Source organism: Aethalodelphis obliquidens, unplaced genomic scaffold, assembly GCF_003676395.1.
Source record: "Aethalodelphis obliquidens isolate GAN/ISIS:26980383/991018 unplaced genomic scaffold, ASM367639v1 scaffold40, whole genome shotgun sequence".
In the NCBI taxonomy this organism is placed as follows: Eukaryota; Metazoa; Chordata; class Mammalia; order Artiodactyla; family Delphinidae; genus Aethalodelphis; species Aethalodelphis obliquidens.
This window is the reverse complement of record NW_020837984.1, coordinates 7,876,267-7,898,575: the sequence shown is the minus strand read 5'-3', so window position 1 is coordinate 7,898,575 and position 22,309 is coordinate 7,876,267. Positions and strand designations below refer to the sequence as shown.

Genomic DNA, 22,309 nt, shown 5'->3' with positions numbered 1-22,309 from the left:
TTAAAATCTGAACTATAAGTCTCACCCTTCCCCTAATAGAGCAAATTCTCTTCGACATTACAAGTACTTAAAATGCCAAATATGCATAGGGTATTCTTAGAACAAAAGAATCAATACTATAGGTTTACCTTTAAATCATTTCTATACTTGGTTATAAATCTTCCTGGGCCGAAAGAAGTTTTCCCAGACGGTGGGATTTTCCAGACTTCCCAGAAAATGAGAACCATGTGGGGCATTTCTTAAATATACAGATTCCTAGGCTCCAACCCAGATCCAATGAATCTGCATTTCCATGGAGAAGACTAGGTAATCTGCATGATCATAAAAGCCCCAGGTTTATCTTAGAAGTTTGGAAACACTTTACTTAGGGAAAAATTGCTTCTCAGACATCTATAGACCAGATTTCGGCCAGGCTCTGACTAGATTCTTGTGAGTAACTGAAAGGACACCTCAACCCTATGTATCTTCCTCTTCAGGGTCACTGTAAGCTAGGAGAGGTGGCCTTCCTGCCTTAGAGGTGTGTCACCGCTGCTTAGGAGTTCAAGTTAGATTACAGCCAGTGGGCTTTGTCACTGGATTGGACTTTGCGTTTCCCTGGCTCTCTAGATAGTATAAATGTCTTCTCCTATCTCTAGAACTTTGAGTGTCATTCCTAACATATTTCTCCAGGTTCTCAGGACCATACATCCTTATAGACACTAAAATGCTGCCCCATTGAACCCTGGTGTCTCCCTCAGCTTTGTCTGACTTGTCAGTCATGACTTCAAGGTCATTTTCCGGACAGGTTCCTAACTGGTGCCCTGATTCCAGCCCTAACCCCTCCACACAGCAACTAGATGATCTTCCCAAGATGCAGGACCAGGGCACACGCTGCTAAACCCTCCCTTGGCGTGGCGTGAAAGGCCTGGCTCACGAACACCTGCCTGCCTCTCCGTGGGTCCATCTCAGGCTGCTCCCAGCAGGCCCCAGGCCCACAGAACGCCCCCCGCAGGGCTAGTCAAGCTCCCCTGATTCCGGCTGGCACAGGGGCCAGTGTTTGCCAAAGGAGTGGCCAAAGATAGTCTGCATCAGAATTGCTGGGCAGAGAGAGGCATGTTTACTAACATGCAGATTCCTGGGCCCCACCCCAGACAATCGGGCTCTGAACCTCTAGGGAACGGGGTCCAGAAATACTCCTCGTTAACAAGCTCCCATCCCCACCCCCAGGTAATTCTTGTGCTCGCTAATATTTGCAAAGCATGGCCTGCCTAGTCCAAGAGCAGTAAAAGCAAGCTTCACTTTCCTAAAATAGGAAGAAAAACATATTTCTGTTGCCAGGGTCCAGACTTCAGCAAAGTAAAAGAGCCACAATCATTAAACCCCCTCCACGTGAGCGTTACGGCTGTGGATTTGTCACAAAGGCACAAAAACCCTGTGCGTGGGTGCACACGCCTGGGTGTGTGGTGGGGATGGTCTTTGCACTTGAAGGAGGTTACAGTGGAAGGTGGCAAGGAGGAAGCAAGAGGAGCATAATTAGAAAGAAAGGGGGGTCTCCAACGGGACTACTGGGCAAAGACAAACCCAAAGCCCACGGCCCTTCAGGCTGCAGGGTCACGGGAAAGATGAAGGCTAAGGAGGGACTGCCTGAGAGGTAAGACGACACACCACAGCAGGGCTGCGTACCAAACACACAAAACTGAGGGAAAAGAAAGCATCACAGAAGGAGAATACAGTGCATTCCATTTACATGAATTTTTTAAAACTAGCAAAAGCAAATAGCATGTTGTATAGGCACGCATACTAAGGTGGTAACACTGTAAAGAAAACCGAAGAATGACGCACTGAAATTCAAGACTGTGATCCCCGGGGCTACCTCTGGGAGAGAGGGGACCACAGGGGACTTCAAAGGTACCAGTAAGTTTCCTAAGAGGTCGGGGGGTGGGGGTGGGTATTCAAGCGTGGTTATATATACGTAACACGTATCATTTTGCATGTATGATATATTAAGGTTTTTAAACATATATATGAAATAGTGAACAGCATGAATAAAATAAACCACTTGCTCATCAAATTCTGAAATACTAGGAAAAGGCGTCACCTTCTGGAATTTGTGGCAGGTATGGCTTGAGCAAATAAAATGAAGCCCCACTGACCAAGTGGATCATGAATGTTCAGCACCTGTGCTGGCTGACCGAGCCTCCGGGACAGCGAAGGGCAGGTGAAGAAGGCCTGGGGGCCCGACTCGGAGAGGAAGTACCACGTCCCATGTCCAGGGCTGAGGCAGTGTCCTGTGGAGCGTGTGAGCCCAGCTTGGCACCCACCTGCACGGAGTCCTATCTGTTCCAGAAAGGGAGGTGGTTTTGGACCCCCTAACAAAGAAAAACAAAATGCTGTTTCCATTTACAGATGCCTTCTTCACTGCAGCCTTTACTAAGGGTCTGGCGTTTCCTTAAAAGTTCCTTTAAAGCAAACAGGGAAGGATTTTATCTAAGAGAGAATCCTCTGCAACTCCCCACCGTGAGCGTGCTTCAGTGAACAGTCCAGAATGGGCAAGACTGCAAACAAGCGCCCCTGGGTGGGGCTGGAAAACCTCCCCATGAGCCGTGCCCATCACGTCTCTTCTGTCCCTTGGTGCCAGAATGGGATTTGCCAGCACACACCAGCAGAACCACCTGGCAGTTTCCACTCACTTGAAAAGGGTTTCCTTTCAAGTCTGGTTTCCTTGCTTAGTCCCAGAGTTCTCCCTCTCTGGACCCCTAGTACTTGTTGCTCTTGCCTGATTTTGTGCAATTCACTGTGCCCTGCTGTAGGACAATTCTCAGGCTGCTGGCCCTTTGGGTTATCTAGTTATATCCCTTGCATTATTATTTTCTACTAATAACAAAACAACAGCCAGCTGTGCCTATGGGCACCTCCTGCAGATTTTTTGTAGGAAGAAGACTGTGCCAGGCCTCCTCCTAGCTCCTCCTTGGATGGCTGTTGGGTTAAATTACAAGGAGCGATTTCTAATCCTTTCTTCTAAAATGACTTTTATTATCATCATCTCTTTTTTTCTGACTAAAAGAGAAATTTGTTTTATTAAAATCCTATTGCTGCTGTAACCAACTTCCACAAACCTAGCAGATTAAAACAACACAAGTTTATCACCTTAAAGTTTTGGGTGTCAGAAGTCCAAAATGAGACTCACTGGGCTCAAAGCAAGGTGTTAGCAGGGCCAAGTTCCTTTTCTGGAGGCTCTAGGAGAGAACCGGTTCTCTTGCCTTTTCCAGCTTCTAGGGGTCGCCGGCTTTTCTGGGCTTCTGGCTCCCTCCCGTCTTCAATAGCTGGTGGAGACTTTCTCCCAGGGCATCAATGTTCTGCCTCCCTCTTCCACATGTAAAGACCCCTGTGATGACATTGGGCCCACCTGGGTTATCCCAGCTGCTCTCACCTTCTCCAGGTCAGCTGATTAGCAGTGACAGTTCCATATGCAAACTTAATTCCCTTTTGTCATGTAACCTAACATAGTCACAGACTCCCAGCATTAGGATGTAGACATCTCTGGTCATTATTCTGCTACAACATATATGCTCATTGTAGAAAATTTAGAAGCACAGGAAAAGCATAAGGGAGAATATAGAAGCCACTTCTAACCCCACTTCCCAGACATAACCACCACCAATTTATTGTGTATTCATCCAGTCCTTATTTTATTTTTTAACATCATTATTGGAGTATAATTGCTTTACAGTGTTGTGTATCCAGTCCTTTTAAGTGCATATGTTTCCTTTTCTTTGTAAACTAGGTTTGAATAATACCATATATGTTTATATAGACATATATATAGTGTTTAGTAATTTTCCTTAATAGTATGCATGTATTTCTATGCTATTTACTATTTTGTTACATTTCATTTTTTAATGGCTACCTAGCATTCCACTATGTGGATGTACTATAATTTATTTAACTAATTTAGTTAATCCTTTATTGTAGGATTATTGTAGATACATAACGTATCTCTAACTTTTCTTCGTGCCTAGTAGCCCTGTGATAAACATCTCTGGAAGCTACATCTTTGTACACATTCTTAGGATACATTCCCCAAAGGTACCCCAAATATTGGGTGGCCACATCATTTATCCCCCAAAGCAGGACATTTTTAAGAATGAAAAAGGGTAATCTTAAAATTTAACAGTAACTGATAACTAACAATAAGCCAGGACGGACCTGGGCACGATACGTTCGGCAAACTGGCCTCGTGAAATGTTGCCGTGGTTTAGTCCTGGGGGCAGCACCCAAGAATCCTGCTGTAAGTCCTTGTCAAAATTGTCAGGCCTCCCCGTGCCCCCAGTTCCCAAACTCCATCTTCCTAAAACTGAAAACCACACAGAGGCAAATGTCACCCTCACTCTCACTGGAGAGGTAGCAACGGCAGGCCTGTTTCTTGTGGCAGGGAGAAGACAGCTAAGTCCTGCTTTGCCCTGGTAGCCAGTGATTTTACTCTAAGTGAGTCTATTATAGCTTCTGATCCAGGTAAGGCTGGGTTAGCTTCGAGGCAGCAGTGACCAACCTGCCTTCCCTACACACAGGCCGAGGTACAGGCTCAGAGAGGAAGCATCTCCCAGGGCCTTTCCCCAGACCCAGTCAGGTGCCCCCTGTAACAAGACAGTATTACCTGAACAAACTTACCTGCCAAACTTACCTGAGCAGAAGACACTGACCCTGAAGAGCCCAGAGCAAGAGCTTGGAGCTGCAGTCAGCCCAAGTTCCCTGACATGGGGAATGTTACAAGGAACAACTTACACTTTCTCGTCAGAGGACTTCCACTTGGATAGAACCCTCTGAAACCATCAACCATCAAGAACATACCCAAATAAAGCAGTTGCCAAAACCACAAAAATGAAAAGACTAGATTCACTGTTTTGTAACATTCCTGTGGGTCTTGTTTTGTTTTGTTTTTTTATTTTGGTAGCAGTCATTTGACCTGGCCACCCAGGCTACTGAATGCTCTCAGGGAAAAGACTGGGGCCCCTGCACAGGATTGTGAATGCAAACACTGAAAAAAAGCTATCAAGTCCTAGGGTTTCTTGTTGCGGGCATTTCTGACCTTCTGAGTCAAGTAACCTGACGAAACAGTCACCTCATCTACCCAGAGGCCACTCAGGAAGCATCTGACTCATTCTTGTTGACTCATATGCTGGAAAAGCAAAACCAAATGGGCTCTGATAGCAATCTAGTTTGGAGCAGTTTTACTTGTAAGCAACTGGCTCCCTGCCTACAGAGAATATAAACCTACAGAAATAAAGAAAAAAGCTTAGCAACCCACACCCTACCCCCAAATAATATTCCAGGTGATATTTTGTAAGCACAGCTGCAAACTGTGCTCTATTAACCTGGAAATGGAGCAAAACACACCTGGACACTGTGCACCATTTGTGAAATGAGCAAGGGGCAGAGCAGGCCAGCCCGGAACACGAACTGGCCAGTAGGCAAGTCTCGAACACTTGGGCCTTCTCTCTCTCAGAAAGAGCTGCTCTTCTTTTATTTCACCTTTGCGTTCTTAGTGGACATGTCATTCAGCTGGAGATCTGGGCTGTTTGATATAAGCAAAGGCAGAGTCGTGGGATCACCATTGGCCACATAAGGGAGTCCAACAATTTGGGGAAAGAAAACACCGGCCCAGACAGTGAAGCGTGTTGGATTTCTCACATCAAAAGTCAGCTTCTCAAATAGGGGAAGACTAGACGTGCTTGCTCTGGAGAAAGGGACTGGGAGGTAGAAAGGATGCTCTTTTTTATTATGAACATCGTAATACTATTGACTTTTAAACTATGAATATATATTACTTTGTTTTTAAAAACTTAAATGTTTCTTAAAAAAAAGGAAGCAGAACTGAAGCCCTAAGAAATGGGGTCAGTTCCATTTTTATGGAGTTTTAGGGGCATCTTTTATTTGAGGCTCTAGAAATTGTAATTTTCTTGTTGTATGTTAATTAAGCTTCTCCATCTGGCGGGAGAAAGTCAGCTTCTGGATTTGGAAGGATGGGAGCCAGAAAAGATCCTGACTGTGGACCTAGAGCATGGCCACCCCACGTGCTCTGTGGGCCCTGGGCAGGTGGATTTCTCTAAAGGTATCTTTGGATGCTGACAACAGGGCTGGCCAGAGAAGGGATACATGTCAGATCTATTCTTAGTCCCTAGACTCTAGACCCCTACATCATTTCGTGCGTCATCTCCTAGAGCTGCTTCTGCTAGAACCACAGCCCTGAGGAGATCCACACATAAGCTTCAGGCCTTTGCATCCTTTACACTTGGCGATTCCTTCTTCCCTCGGATATGCACTCGGCCTGCTCCGTCGCCCCCTTCAGGCCTCTGAGCAAATGTCAGCCGCTTAATAATAGTTGTGCCTGGTCAATTACTACCTGAAATGGCCTTACAATTCTCCTGCTAGATTTCTCTTCCTTACACTTATTAGTACTTCCCATTATGTGATCTATTTATGTACCCAGTAGAGAGAGACAGAGGTGGGGGGGGGATAAAGGGATGGAGGGAAGGAGGGAGGGAGGGATGCGGGGGGAGGGAGAGAGAGACTGGTTGTAATTCCTCCTCATGACCACAAGATGGCACCATTGCTCAGAGTCTTTACTCTGAAAAGCAAATCAGGTAAGCAAAATCTACCTGGCATTTTGCTTTGGGATTTGGGATTCCGGGCTTTGGGATTCCGGGCTTCCCTCCCTCCCTGTCTGTCCGTCTATCTGTTTCAGTCTTTCTTCTTCCTCCACTCCCCCTCCCTCTGCCCCACCCCCCTTCTTCAATACCAGCTTACAGACCTTCTGGTGGGGTTGGGCAATATGATAGCAGAGGCCCTTTTGTGACGCTCAGAGCAACACAGATTCCTGAGACTGATGTTTGTCTACACAAAGTGCAGTGGTTGGCTCATGGGGTACGACTGGAAAGGCTCAGTCCACCTGCTTTTTCTTCTCTTTGGACCCTGCTGGTACTGCCCTGGCCCTTGGCAGCTTCAGGGACAATCTGTTCTCTCACCCTTCCTCTTACCACGTTCGCCCCACCTCCCAGCATGCACATCTTGGAAGCTTTTGCCCCGAGATCCGGTTCTAGGGGGTCATCGGAATGACTCTAGAGAAACTATAAACACGTACAAAATGTCTCCTGGTGGCGGTTCTGAGGTCTCCTTTGTATTTTAGCCTGAGGAAAAAGCAGCCAGTGGCTTGGGGATGCTGGGTGGAGCTTGCAGTATTTTTCTAAGATTTTTGTAGCTGGGGAATAAATCTCCAGGGATGGGCAGGGCTGCAGGCTAATTCCAGTACAGCAGGATCAGGGCTATGAAAACATGCACACAAAGGAAACTTCAAAGCTCTTCCTTGAATCTGAATGGGCAGGGGCCTGCGGAAGGTCGTGTTAACTTTGCACCAAACGACCTCTTGCTTTCAGATGGCCCTGGAGCTCTGCACACACTTCTGGTCCAACCCTCTCAGTGGGGTCAGGGTTCAACAGGGCCCTGAAGGCACAGAAGAAGGCAGAGCCCAGAAGCTGGGGTCTGGGTCGAACTGTTCTCTGGCCTGAAGAGCTGAGGCTGATTTCCTCTTTGCAAACTGAGCCCAGTCACCAAAGGAACTCTCCCCACTTTGGTCCGGCCTCTTCCCCAACCCTGGTCAAACCCGGACACAGCTACTTTGCAGGGAGTGGTGAGAATTACTACTGCTGGAAGGTCACTTAAGGTAATAATTAGAACGATCATTAATTTCTGAGGCCTAAGTGACTCATTTATCTCTGATAGGCACAGGGATCAAAGGATGGCATTTACGGCTTAGAAAGAAGCTTCCCATTCTTTCCCCTGCTACAGTAACTAATAAAGAGCTCCCGAGCCTGGCTTCTTCGCCCATCTCTTCCCGGTGGGTTTTCTGTCTTTACCGTCCCTGTACAAAACAAACCCGCCTCTGCCTTCTCTCCACTCCTCCCTCTTTAAGAACCATGGCAGGTCAAGCTGCTCTCTGCCCAGCTCGGAGAGTCTTGGTTGCAGCTGTGCAGTGGAGTGGTGCTGGATCCCTCCGTCCCAGGGGAGGGCACCAAACCCCTGACCTCCGGCAGGCCCAGGGTGGGCATCAGGCGGGCTCTCCCTGGAAACTTGCTATCTTTACTTTGCCTGGGTATGTGCATCTGTGCCATCGGTCTGCATGGGTCAGCTGGAAACCTGGCCCTGTCACCTATTAGCTGTGTGACCTTGGGTGAGTTCCTTAACCTTTTTCAGCCTCAGTTTCCCAATCTTTGAAATAGGGATAATAATAGCATCTAAGACTGGTTTATGAAGATTTCCTAAGATCAAATATGTGAAATGCTTACTTAGCACAGAGCCTGATACAAAAGAACATCAGCTACATTTGCCTCAAAATTCTTATCTCCAAAAACTTGTAGCTGCAGCGCAAACTGAGTCTTTCATGTTCTGAGGTGGCCTCTAAGAGATGCTGAGGTGAGGATGCATGTTGCCCCCACCCCCAGGACCCTGGACCACCACTGTAACAGAAATCAGATCGTGTGTGTGTATGTGTGTGTGGTGGAGGGTCCTCAGCCTCAAGGAGGCTGTGAGATGGGCCCCGGTCAGTTTCTCAACCTCGGCATTGCTGACCTTTTGGACCAGGTAATCCCTTTGTTGTGAGGCCTCATCCTGTGCATTTCAGAACGTTTAGCACCATTTTTGGCCTCTACTTACTAGGTGCCAGTAGCAGCCTTCTGGTCACAACAATCAAAAATGTCTCTAGACATCACCACATGTCCTTCGGGGGGCAAAATTGCTCTTGGTTGAGAACCACTGGTGTAGGCAGACGGGAAGTGTGAGGGTCTCTCCGCAGGTGCCTGGCTGAGCTAAGGGGAGAAGACAAGAATGAGCGTGGTCAGAGAGGATATCCTCCTGCCCCAGGCACGCCTCAGGCAGACCCTCAGGACTGAGTACAGAGGTTGACCTCAGAAGGTAAACCCCTGTGGTTTTCCCTAGTAAGGATGTAGCCTGGCTTCCTCAGGAGGCCATGCCCAGCTGGGATGTGGACCTCTGGATTCCCTATAGCCAGAACTCAAACACATAACCCTGTCCAGCCCCAGGAGCCCTGGCCAAGAAACAGTGCCCCAGTGGCACAGAATGATCACCGAATGGACAATTCTTACCTCAGGACAGAGTGCACAGCCAGGCTGCCCATGTGCAAATTCCTATGCTGCTACTACTCGCTGTGTGACCTTGAGCAAATTGCTTAACCTCTCTGTGCCTTAGGATTCTTATCTGTAAAATGAAGACAATAGCATTGACCTCATAGGGCTGTTATGAGGATTAAATGACTTAATGTACTTAAAACAGAGCCTAGCACAGAGCAAGCACTAAGTGTTTGCTAAATAAGCCAAAATCTGAAAAGAAGCTGCTACAGACCAGGAGATGCAGCTTCTGTAAGTCAGAGTTTGCCCTTGCTGTGACCTCAGGTCCAGCAGTTGTGTTTCTGGGGGCCCCTGGCCACCTGTGCTGGGGTGTGGGGTTGAGACTCCCTGGGGCAGCTGCCCTGCAGAGGTGGCTGTTCTTAAGGAAAGTTCACGTGACCAGAGAGCAAACTCAGTGCAAAGGGCTCCAGAACTTCCCAGCTGATAGCCCCTGGGGATTCCTTTGATTAGAGAGTATCGGGAGGAAAAACTTTTTTCTCTACCAATTTAGGTTCGAGGGTTGGGGGTAGGGGCTAGATTAACAGGAGAAAAGACAAAGTTTATGCACACACTGAGTGCAGGAGCACTGTGTAATGAGTAACTCACTGAGGAACCAGAGGCAAAGGTTCATATACCAACTTAACAAAAGCGGGCGGGGGAGGGGGAGGGCTTCAAAAGATGGAAGGCTCTGATGAGGCTTGTTTACACAATTTCTTTGGGAATGTCCTGGTGCCCAAGGTCAGTGCCTCCCTGACTGGAGACCAGCTGGAGGGTGGAGGTGGGGGGGTGGCTGCTGATTCTCCATGCTCTGTGCCAGGCAGATAAGGAAAGTTCAGAGGAGAGTTCTTCTGCATCTGCTGCTGGGCTATTGATCCCATCAAGGGAAGCACCTGTGGAAGGAAGGAACGGGGTGAGTGGCTGTGACCTTTGGGAGCCCTCATATTTCTGCTGTCACAGGAGGCAAAACCCCAGCCAGGAAACCCCCAAACCCATAGCAGGAAAAGCCACACAGTGTTGCCGAGTGCTTTGTGTTAGTTATCTATCACTATGTAACAAATTACCCCAAACTTCATGACTTAAATGATAAACACTTATCATCTCTAACAGTCTAAGAGTCAGGAATTTGGAAGCACCTGAGCTGGGTTGTTCTGGCTCAAGGTCTCAAGATGTTGAACGGGGCTGCTGTCATCTGAAGGCTTGATTGGAGCTGGGGGTCCACATGCAAGATGGCTCCTCTCATGGCTGTTGGCAGGAGGCCTCGGTTCTGTACCACATGGACCTTTGATAGGGCTGCTTGTGTGTCCTGACGACATGGCAGCTGGCTTCTTCCAGAGTGAGCAGTCCAAGACAGGAACTAATGCAGAAGTCACAGTGTCTTTTATTGAGCTAGCCTCAAAGGCATATGCCATCAATCTGCTGTATTTTGTTGGTCATACCGCTCAATCCTGACACAATGTGGGAGGAGACTGCACAAGACCATGAAAACCGGGAGGTGGGGCTCACTGGGCACCATCTGAGAGGCTGAATACCAGGGCTTTCAGGTCTCCCTCTGAGAAGAACATTCACCTGGGCATTGGCCCAGATGACAGCCCGGTCAGACATATCCCTACAGAAGCCGCTCAGGCTGAAAACCCAACGCACTATGTGGGATTTGGTGCTGCTACCCGCCGCCTCAGTCTGCTTCCCCACTGAACAGTACACCCTCTCGGTGGGGTGAAGGCTGGATGCAAGGCACTGGGTGGGAGAAACCCTGGGCTTGTGGGCCCCTCTCCAAGTTGAGACTGGGAAACAAAACCTTCACACTCACACACACATACACACACACACACACACACACACACACACACACCCCATAACAGTAGGGGAACATGCAATTATAAAAGGTTGGTCCAAGATTTCAGAAGAGGGGGATCTGGCAGGACTGGGGTAGTTCTGCAGGCTTCAGGGAGAAGATAGAACATGAGCGAAGTCCTAGCACCCAAGGCTCTTCCGGAGCCCCAAATCCAGACATGATGAACTGCTGACAGCTCCCTCTATGTCCTGCTGTTTCATGCCTCCCAGCCATTGCAATAGAATACCTTTCCCCCATTATTCCCCTTCTTGTTACCTCTATTTACCCTTTCAGACTCAGCTCAAGGAGGACCACCTCCAAGAAGCCTCCCATGTGATATAGCTGCCCGCCTCTGTGGTCTCATAGCTCCCTCGCCCCTCACAAATCCCTACCATGCTTGACCACACTCACCGCTTGCTCCCCCCCGGACTTGACTCTCCTTGAGGGCAGGGGACAATGCCAGATTCAATGGGGGCTGCCACATGCCTTGTGTACACTCAGCACTGAATATATGTTTCTAAGGAAAGGAGGGAGGGGAAGAGAAAGAGAGAGAAGGATGGATTAGGGAGACAGCAAATAGCTCCTCGTCTCTCTTTCTCCCCCTCGCTCCCCAAGAGTGGGGCTTCAAGGGGAAACAGAGCTGCTGGCCAGAACCGCTCACCTCTGTCCTCCACACCCCAAGCAAAAAAAGCTGGACCTCATATAACACTCTGTCTGAGAAAGTTTTGGGTACTGAAGGCGCATTAAAAAGGAGGCTTCAGGGGCTGGAGGAGTACTCGTTCCCAGGATATCCTGACTTTGCTGGAGGAACTCGAGGCTAATAACAGGTTGAAGATACCCCATGGTGACGATCTCTGTGGGAAAATCTCGTGATCCAACAGTTTTCCTGAGAGCAGTCAGCGGTGCTGGGAGGCTGAAAGTCTGTGGATAAAAGCAACTCAAGGCCAAGCTATGGAGTGACCCCAGCAGGAGATCAGTTGGAGGGAATCACAGGGACTGCAGGACTGCTCGGTCACCTCTGGGCACTCATCAGACCTTTGGTTATTCACAGAGTTCTCTTTCCACAGGCATCAGGTTAATATTTTAAACATTAACTGATGTTTTGTTTTGCTGTAGTTTTCTGTTTGCCGAGACCTCCTTTGCTCAGGATCAATTAGCCACATGCATACCATCTTTATTAGCATATGCAGGGCTCACTTTTATTTTACTTTATTTTCTTGACCCCTTCACCCCATCCCCAATCTCATTTTTCTCCTCTTACGTCCTTGTGATTCTTTGTGTCTGGCCAATCTATATTTCTATGTGTATCTAGGCCCAATATTGGTATTATTTTGTGCATATTTTTAAAAATATGCTTAAGTAGTCTTTGGTAAACATGTCATTCTTTTCTCACTTTTTTCCAGTCAAGACTATGAGATTTTGAGATGGCTGCAAGTTAATATAAGTAAATATGGACCAGAGCATTCCTTTTATCTGCTGAATGGTACTCAGCATTTTCATATAACCTTTTATGTAACTACTTTCCTATGAATAAACTTCTAGGTGTTTCCAAATCTTCATTATTACAAACAATTCTCCAAGAACAAATCCACACATGTTTCTTTGGGGGCCTGGGCAAGAATGTCTCTGGGCTCAGCGTCCCCAAGTACTGGGTTGTAGGAGTGGCCCATATTCCACATCACTTAACACTGTCAATCTGCTTCCTAGAAAGATTAGTTAACATTCCTATGAGATATTCTGCTTTCCTTCACCTTTTGTGTCACTTGATATCATCCAACGTTTTAATAGTTGCAAATCTGATATGTCTAAGACCCATATCTCCTTCTTAACCAAATTTCCCCCCTGGTTTCCTTCCCATCCTGGTCTGCTGTTTCCCCTTTTAAAGTCTCAGGCTGTTCTTTCGCACTCCCTCAGGGAAGGGATGTGATATGAAGCACTGCCCCGGAGGGGATGGAGGAGGGAGAAGTGTCTCCTTCTGGCTTTTGAGTTTCAAAATCCTCCACTCTTGGGGGACCAAAAAGGTTTCAGAGCACAGAAAAACGATTTGGTAGAAAAACATCATGAAAAGGAAGGGAAAGTCAAGCACCCACTTTGGCCCAGCCCGACCTGACCCGTGATGGCTGGGCCCAGGGAAGGAGAGTGAAGGCCCAGAAGGAAGGAAAGGAAAGTTCTTATGGATTGCAAACCAGAGGCTGATGTTGAGGCTGAAGCACAGATACAGGAAGTGGGCTTTAAGGGCACCAGGGAGTGGTGGGGTCTGTGGTTCCCTGGACGGCATGTTCCTGTAACACTTCTCAATTTGGCTGGTTGCTACACGGTGGAGGTCTGGGCTAGTGTTACCAGGTATTTCCATTTTTCCAAAAGAATCCAAAATCAGAATTTTTATGTGGAAGGTCTCCTTCAAAAAAAAGAAAAAGAAAAAAGAAAGTCACTACGGCAAATTTCAGAACATATGCAAAATTAGGCAAACTAGTATAATGAACTTCCTTGTACCCATGACTGAGTTTCAACAACTAGACACCCGGAGGAAAAGAGGGTGGACCGTATATGGCTGGGATGAATCGGGACACCTTGATGGCCTGGGAGACTATACTAGAAGTTCAGCTGCATCAAGGAAAACAGAGAAGCTTCTGTTTCTTCTTCACTTGAGTTGGTGGACTGAGGTTTGTACCTACAAGGGGAGCCTCCAGGGACCCCTGACAGCACACCTTAGAGCCGAGGCATTTGGGGGCAGTGGCCCCCTCTCCATGGGAGAACCGGATTGAGGAGATGAGGGGCCCTCAGAGGCCACTCATGATTCTAGAAATCCTCCTTTCCCTTTTCTGTTTGATTTTGATAGAAATAGTCATCTAACTTTCCAGGTTTTTTCTTTTAAAAAAACCTTTGAGTGTACCTCATAATTTACTAACGGATTTTGTTTTTCGATCTGAACTGGGGTGCTTTGTATGCAGTAGAAGAATTTTGACTGTATTCACTTACTCTCATGTTTAGTCATTTCCTGGGTTCATATTTTATTTTGATTTTTATATTTCCTTATCTCTTTTCCATTATGTCTTTTGCTTATTTGTATCTTGCAAGTAAGTATGTGTGGTAAGTCATTTTTTTTTTTTTAGCAGTAATGGGCAATTAACTTAAAACAAACAATAAACATTTCCTTTTCTACATTTGGTCCTAACTAACGACAATCAGAACTTTTAACTCTCTTCTATGAGAAAAATTTTTTTTGCTTTTCACTGCCTACCAAATAAAAGGAAAAAGTATTCAAAAGAATGAAAAGATCATCATATAATAGAAAAGACATATTTAATAATAAAATATTAAGAACATTGAATATATATGACCCTAAAATATAGTTATAAAATGCAGAAAGCAAAAATGGGCATAAATACAAGAAAATTTCATTTTAGAAAAACAATTATAGTAAGAGATTTTACTGTCCTATCCTCAGTGAGGCTTGAATTCAACTGCATAATAATAGAAATGCAAATATGGCAGATTAATCAAATGGAGTATTTTTCCTAAGTAAGGTAAAGTCTGGCAGGCCTCCAGGGCCAGTGCCGAGGTTGTGGAAGTTAACAAGTGTTCCGGCTCCTCCTAACTTCAGGCTCTCCTACAGTGTGCTGTTCTTGACCTTGAAGGGTAGCAGAAAATGCCACCCCAAAATATGCCAGAGAGATCCACCGCTCACTCTTTATCTCCTCTTTGACGTCTTTGCTTGTCTACTGTTGGACCTGCCTCACTGTGCATGTGACACCTTATTTCTCCACCTCTCTGGCCTGTCGTACCAGCTATTCTCTTAACTATTCCCCCTCTATTTCAGCAACACACTCCTAGGCTACTTGAGTGGTGCCCTTCCCAGCTCAGCCTGGAACCAGAGTCCCCCTGCTAATACAGTTTTAGATATTCCTCAACTCTCACTTTAGTTCCTGAGACTGTCCCAGCCCTTGAGAAAAAAATCTCTTAGAGATAGAATTAATGGATATCTTGTACTATGTATAATTTCCAACTGTCCATGGCAGTTGCCCATATGGTGTCATACACCACATGCTAGACCACAGACATAATCTCTACTAGTTCAAAAAGAACAGAAATGAAATGTGCTATGTTCTCTGGCCAAAATAGAATGAAATATAAAGTAACAACCAAAACAAATAAAAATAAACCAACTACTTGGAAATGTAAAAATACTTACTGAGTCAACAGTTGAATTGGAAAGGAAATAAAGAACACAAAAGGAGTTTATTCAGAAAACAATGTTGGTTAAAACATGCCACAGTAATCTCTGTGGAATGTAGTCAAAGCAGTACTTTTAGGAAATTTTATGATTTAAAATTTTCTCTTTTTTGGTGGTTGATAAAAGGGAATATTTTAGAAAGAATTCAATTGACAATATGAGAAAAGGAAGGAAAAGACAAGCCAGACTAAAGAGGAAGAAGAAAATACAACCATAAAAGCAGAAGGAAATCATTTTGAAAGTAAAAAATAATTTCTCTGGACGCAGTAAATAAAACCAAAAGCTAAGTATTTGAAAAGTAAAGGCATTTCAATAAAATCTGAATTGAGAAAGGAGATACCAACCAATATACAAAATTTAAAAATAAGAATAGAACACAAAAGCATTTGCTAATAAGATTTGAACATATGAGTGAAAAGAACAATTTTTTTCTTTTTTTTTTTTTTACAATATGGAAGTCCATACTTAACCTAGTAAATATTAAACCAATAACTTGGAGGGAGAAAGAAATTTAGAAAGCTACTCAACAAGAAGTGTCCAGGTATATAGATATAGATCGATCACATATATATATATATACACACACACACACACACACACACATATATACACACACACACACATATATGGCAACAGTGTTCTGTTGCTGCATAACAAATTACCACAAATCCAGCGGCTCAAAATAATACGTATTTATTATCTTACAGTTTCGCTGGCTTAGAAGTCCAGGTACAGCTTAGCTGGGTTCCTGGCTCAGAGTTTCACAGGTGGTAATCAAGGTGTTAACTGTACAGTGTTCTTATCTGGTGCCTTGATGGGAAAAATCTGCTTCCAAGCTTATTGGCTGTTGGCAGAATCCATTTCCTTATGGCTGTTTGCCTAAGGCCCCAGCTTCTTACTAACTGTTGGCTATCCTCAGGTCCTAAGGCCACCTGCTGCTCCTTGCCACGTGACCCTCCCCATAGGCAGTTCACAACATGGCATTTTGCTTCTTCAAGGTCAACAGGAGAATCTCTCCAGTCTGTCTGTCTGTCTAGCTAGCTAGCTAGCTATATCTGTATCTATCATATGTAATTAAGGAGTGACACCCCATCACCTTTGCCATGATACACTAGTTAGAAGCAAGTCACAAGGTTCCACTTACATCTAACGGGAGGGGATTACTATACAGGAGTGTTATTTATTGGAGGTCACCTTAGGGTGTGTCTACCACAATATGGGTGAATACTAAATCCTCCCAAACTTTCCCAGACTAATCACCTCCCTTGAAAAATGGAAATTAAGGAGTTCTAGCCCTTTAAGACAGGACTGAAGCTACAAAAGAGGCATGTGCTACAGGCAATATAAGCCTTTGAGAACAGAGCCTGGGGCTCTCACCCTTCTGTACTTTAATACCTATTGCAACATCCCAATCTACAGCTCAGCTGGTGACTCCAACCTCTGCCCTCCACTTCTTCTCTCTGGGTTCAAATCCAGCTACTGTACTGTCAATCCTTGGCTTCACTTCTTGGCTTTACAAGCAGCTGCCCCAAAGGAGTCTTGTTCTCCATGGCTGCCATGTTCTCCTGCTAAGCAATGCATACAGCTTTAGGGGTCTAATGACATTCTAGGCCCTCACCCCTTGATTTCCTCTCCTGTCCTATAACCTGTCTTATCCGCTAAGTATTGCAAATACTCTGATCCACATGCTGAAGGGCCTGAGATTGATGCTGTGAAGAAAAGAGCTTGTGGGCTACAATTTACAAAGTCTTGCTTGGCAAAGTCTCTCCAGGAACGGACTGAACTGGAATTGGAAGGCCCTGGGGCTGACTCTGTTAGTGATGACAAAGGTCAAATGTATTTCTTGGTCTGTTTTTATTAGGATGGTCAGAGAGGAGCTGATGAATAGACTTGGTCTTTACTTAAAGCAGCTCTTACTATTCCATACATTGTTTCTGAACCTTGAAAAGTGTGACCTATTGCATAGTTCATTCCAAGATGTGAAGATACACAGGGCTTGATCCTGAAATCTAATAAAGGTAATGTACAAACAAAGAATACTATAGGCCATGTATTCACAATGGGGTGACAGCTCCATGCATTCCAATGGAGCAATTTGGTTCTTGAAGGGGCTAAAGAATCTTACTCTCTTTTATGTAGGAAGTGCAGATATACAAACAGTACAAATACAGATAGATAGTGTATCTGTGGAATTAAAATTACAGGGGGGACAATTAAGGAAAAAAATGCTTATTAGGGGGACAATAGTGATAAAAAGAGTAAGAAGCACGGTCTAGGGAATCTTCACCTATAGATCAAAGCCACCCACAAATCTCACATTAAAATATACATAAATTTCATTAATATTTATTTATGGCCAAAGAGGCTCCCAAGAATGACTGAAGGGTTTGACACAAAGGCAACTATTATTAATAATAACAATAAAATATCATCCAATTCACTGGATTAAATAATGAAAATGTGATGATTTCAACAGATGCTGAAACAGCACTTGATAAAATTCAATAGTCACTTTTCATTTTAAAAAAGAGGAATAGAAATATATTACAATAACATAATACAGAGCTATTTAAAACAGAGCTTGTTTTATCTTTAATGCAAAGCAGACATTGTTATTAAAAATAGTAGCAAAACAGGAAGCCCTATGAGTCCCACCTTCACCCCAGCCACCTAAAATGATCGCCTGGCCACTGTAGCCATGCGGAGGCTTTATATGAATTAATAAAACAGTTGAGTAAAGTGGATGAATATAAGATTCAGTGTATATTCAAAACACAGCTTAATTCCTTTGAACTGATTAGAAATATTAATTAAAAATGAGATCCTATTCACAATAATAACAAAGAAGAAAATACCGAATTTAGAATTTCAGTCATATTCAGTATAATCTAATTCATGTTTTCAAAAATCATGTATGTTCCATGTGTTTATAAATGTATGTAAGTGAATAACAGAGAGAGGTCTGAAGTCTAAGACAAGTGCTTTTCCCAAGAGAGGGGAAGAGGATGGAGAGAGTAAGGAGGGGGTTCTCTGCTTCCTTTGAATTTCTTCCATTGATAATGTATTAACACAGAACTTTTAAAATCTTAAAACTTTACAAAACAGCATTTATGACCTCATTTTGTCAAATTACAGAAACATTTATGTACACTTAGAAAATGTCTCAAAAGATGATTACACAAATTTTATAGTAGTTATGTACAGATGGTGGGATTTTAGGTGATTTTCACTGTGATTTTTCTTTTTACACTTGATCTTAGCCAAAAGGCCGAGAAGCGATGATTTTTCTTTTTAGTATTGTTTAATATTTTTACAATGAGCATGTGCTATTTTTTAAATAAAAAGTCATAAAGATATCTTCATTTTGAAAACAAACAAAGAGAATCTAAGGAGTGCTATTCATGATATAAACAAGGACACTTTTAAAACTAAGATAGCAGAAGAATATAAACAAATGGAAAAATAGATCATGTTCCTTTTTATAATATATTCACATATAGATATAATACAGATAAATCTTCCCAAGCTATAGATTCTATTATCAATTAGCATTTCAAGACCAGAAGCTTCCTGTAAAATATTTATTCCACTCTCCTCTTATGAAACCAAATGAACAAAGCAAAAGAAATGAAAAATAAAGGGAGGAGGCCTCTGTTTTCAATGAGACAAGGAAGGACCAAAACTGTCAATGAAAAACCATGAGTAAACCTGCTTACTGTGGGATCAGAATTGGAATAGGGAAGAGAGATGCCAGGTGCCTCCTTGGACCCACGGTAGGACCCATATCTTTCCAAAGGTCCATGGTGGAAGGTTGGCTGATGACATCTTTATTCCATCTTTGAGATGTGGTAGCACAGGCTGCCTCCAGAGACTGGGGAATGTCCTGTAGAGAGTGGGATTCATCCTGCAGAGTGGCAGGGGAGGTAGGCTGCAGGAATCACCTTGCTGACCTCGCCTCCAGAGAGAGAGACGTGTGACAACAGTGCGTGGGGTGATGCAAGGGGATGGCGCAAGTGAGGCAGGGACCACTGGATTGCACCACAGGAAACTTATGAGACTAAGTCACATGGCTTTCCAGAACACTAAAAGCTAAGAGGAGATGGTCCCCAAGGAAAAGGAAATAACTGAAAGGGTGTGTGAGACCATAAGACCTGTTAAAGTTGAAGGACTTTAATTCCTCCACCAACTTCTCTACTTGTCATACTATTATTCAGCCAGTAGTAGACCTCATTCAATGATAAGTAATAATCAAAAAGAAACCATAATAGGATTTACACATAGAAATTGTAGAGAAAGGGAATATACACAAAAGCTGCTTTAAAAATAAATATCACAAGGAGAATTACCCAAGGAAATAGAAAAGATGTTCAGATAAATTTTCTATATTCTCAAAGAAATTTCAGATAACACTATCTTTCTAGAAAAAGACCCTAAAGAAAAGACATAAGAATTCAAAGAAGTGATTTTAAAAATGAAAGAAAAAGATAAAAAGCAAGCTAGTATATTCAGGATAAAAATGGAAGAGTAAACCTTGATAAAGATGGAATCTACATTAGATGCAACAGAAAATAGGATACAAATAACTGACTGTAGTTTGAACCATAGTGGAAAGAATCTGGGAAATCACACAAAATGAACAGCAACAACAAAACCAAGATTTGTTAATGTTTCTAGAGAAAACTGCCATTGTTATAGAAGACCAATGGGATTCTTGGCATTTCTGAAGGCGCATATGCATTTCTGAAGAAGGAGAATACAAGGAATTAAGTATAAATTATTTTCAAAAATAAAATTGAAGAGAACTTTCTTAAAACAAAGATGACTTGAACCTACAAGTCACAAAGGACATATACATTCCAAGAAAAACTGATATAGACTCTTCAATGTCAGAATATATCCTACTGAAGTTATAAAACATCAAGGATAAAGAAAATCTCACATGGATAGTCAGATAGTTAATAAACCATATAAAGAGAGAAAAATCAAGTTTCTTCAGGCTTCTTCTCAATGCCAAAAGACAGAGGACCAACATCTAAGAAGGTCTGAAGGGAAGTAAATTCAAGGGTTGTGTACACGCCAAGTTATCCTTCAAGTACAAAGACAAACATTCTCAGGCATGCACAACCTTAGGGAATAAAGCATCCAGGAGCCTTATCAAAAAACAACTTTTGAATGAAATCTATCCAACCAAGGAAGGAATCAAAATAAATTCTAGAATAGAGAACCTAGGTGCATTAGTTTCCTAGGGCTGCCATAACAAAGCACCACAAATTGGATGGCTTAGAAAAATATTGTATCACAGTTCTGGAGTCTAGAATTCTGAAATCAAGGTGAGGGCAAGTCCATGCTCCCTCTGAAGGAGCTAAGGAAGGATCCTTCCTTGCCTCTTCCAGCTTTTGTAGCCCCAGACGTTCTTTGGTTTGTGGCAGCATAACTCCAATCTTCACCTGGTGGTCTCCCTATGTCTCTATATATGGTCTTCCCTCTGTGCATATCTGTGTCCAAATTTCCCCTTTTATAAGAACACCAGTCATACTGGATTAGGGCCCACTCTAATGATGTCATTTTAACTTGATCACCCTTGTAAACACTATTTTCAAATAAGGCCATGCTGAGGTACTTGGGAATTAGAACTCCAACATACCTTTTTTGGGGAGAATACAATTGAACCTGTAACACTGAGGTAACATGAAGGGGTGAGCACTGAGTTCATTAAATACAGAGCTAAAACTAAACAACAGAAAGAAGTACAGTCAGAGAACAAAATGAAGTGAGAGAAACAGTAACAATGGAATATAATAAAAGTCAAGAGACAGAGTTGGGCATGGGATAAAATGTAAGAGTGGGTAATTCCTCATCATTTACAGCAGAAGATCAATAAATATTACTTAAAATTGAAAATTGTCTTTTTTTTTAAAGCATAGAAAATTCAATCTTCTAACGTTTTTCATTGTTTTTTTTTAATTCTAAAAGACTCTTTTAAGAACTTGTGGTGAAGAAACAACCAATTTAGGGCTTTCCTGGTGGCGCAGTGGTTGGGGGTCCGCCTGCCGATGCAGGGGACACGGGTTCGTGCCCCGGTCCGGGAAGATCCCACATGCCGCAGAGCGGCTGGGCCCGTGAGCCATGGCCGCTGAGCCTGCGCGTCTGGAGCGTGTGCTCCGCAACGGGAGAGGCCACAACAGTGAGAGGCTCGTGTACCGCAAAAAAAAAAAAAAGAAGAAAGAAAGAAACAACCAATTTAGTCATTTCTAAGTTTTGCTTCAATTCTTCTGACATTAAATTCAAGTAAAACAATATTAAATTTTTTTTTTCATCTAAAATGGTGTGCAGAGTATAATCCTATTTTTATAAAATTTTTTCATTATATTTATTCACATACCAACAGAGTCTCTAATGATGCTTTATAAATGTTGGGAATGTTTGTCTCTGGGCAGTAGGATTCATAGTGAGTTGGGTTTTTTACTCTTTTTACTGTACTTTTCTATATTACTTGAACTTTTATAATAAATGTTATTTTAAACAAAAACAATAAAATCATTGTTTCACATTATTTTCCCCAAAACTTTCTTGGTAGGCATTAGGGGTGGGGCTCCACTTCAGGTCCCAGGAGGTGGTGAGTCTAGAAGGCAGGAGATAGGATCTCAGGGTCCTGTGACAGCCGACACAAGGTGACCGGGTTGTTAGGAGGCCCCTTCCCAACTGGGGGTCTGGTTTCACAGCCACTGTGGCAGAAAACTCCTCAACGGCAAATGCCACTACAGGCATTAAGGACTTTCCACAGTCAGACCCAGTCCCCAAAGAAGCCACATGGCTTTAGGTTCAGCAAAGTGAGTCAGGCCTGCCTTCTAATTTTTGACAAAGTCCAACATTTGCTTTATTGTGACATCAAAGAAGCCAACGCTCCCAGAAGTCAACCCGGAGGCTGGCTCTGTTCTTCTGGACCCCCAAGCAAGAGAGCTGCCCCTGGGACTGTCCTGCGTTCACAGCTGTGTGACCAAGTTCCCCACTCCACCCTCCAAGCTGGACTTTTTCGACAGGAAGGGCATCTGGGAGCATAACGGTCGTCATCATTTTCATATTTTATTG

The 22,309-nt window shown here is 43.8% G+C and overlaps 1 protein-coding gene across 2 annotated transcripts in view; it reads right to left on the bottom strand.

Moving 5' to 3' along the window:
• Positions 1-22,309, bottom strand: part of B3GNT2 (UDP-GlcNAc:betaGal beta-1,3-N-acetylglucosaminyltransferase 2) — a 172,037-nt gene that overhangs the window by 502 nt on the left and 149,226 nt on the right. Inside the window, exons 4-9 of one of the 2 annotated variants that reach the window (XR_003438242.1) lie at positions 10,289-13,384; positions 9,862-10,045; positions 9,135-9,246; positions 8,686-8,837; positions 3,167-3,364; positions 2,078-2,348 (exon numbers count right to left, since the gene is read on the bottom strand). The gene's annotated coding sequence lies outside the window, so the exon portion shown is untranslated. The remainder of the gene's footprint in view (positions 1-2,077; positions 2,349-3,166; positions 3,365-8,685; positions 8,838-9,134; positions 9,247-9,861; positions 10,046-10,288; positions 13,385-22,309) is intronic. The other variant, XR_003438243.1, reaches the window with a different exon arrangement.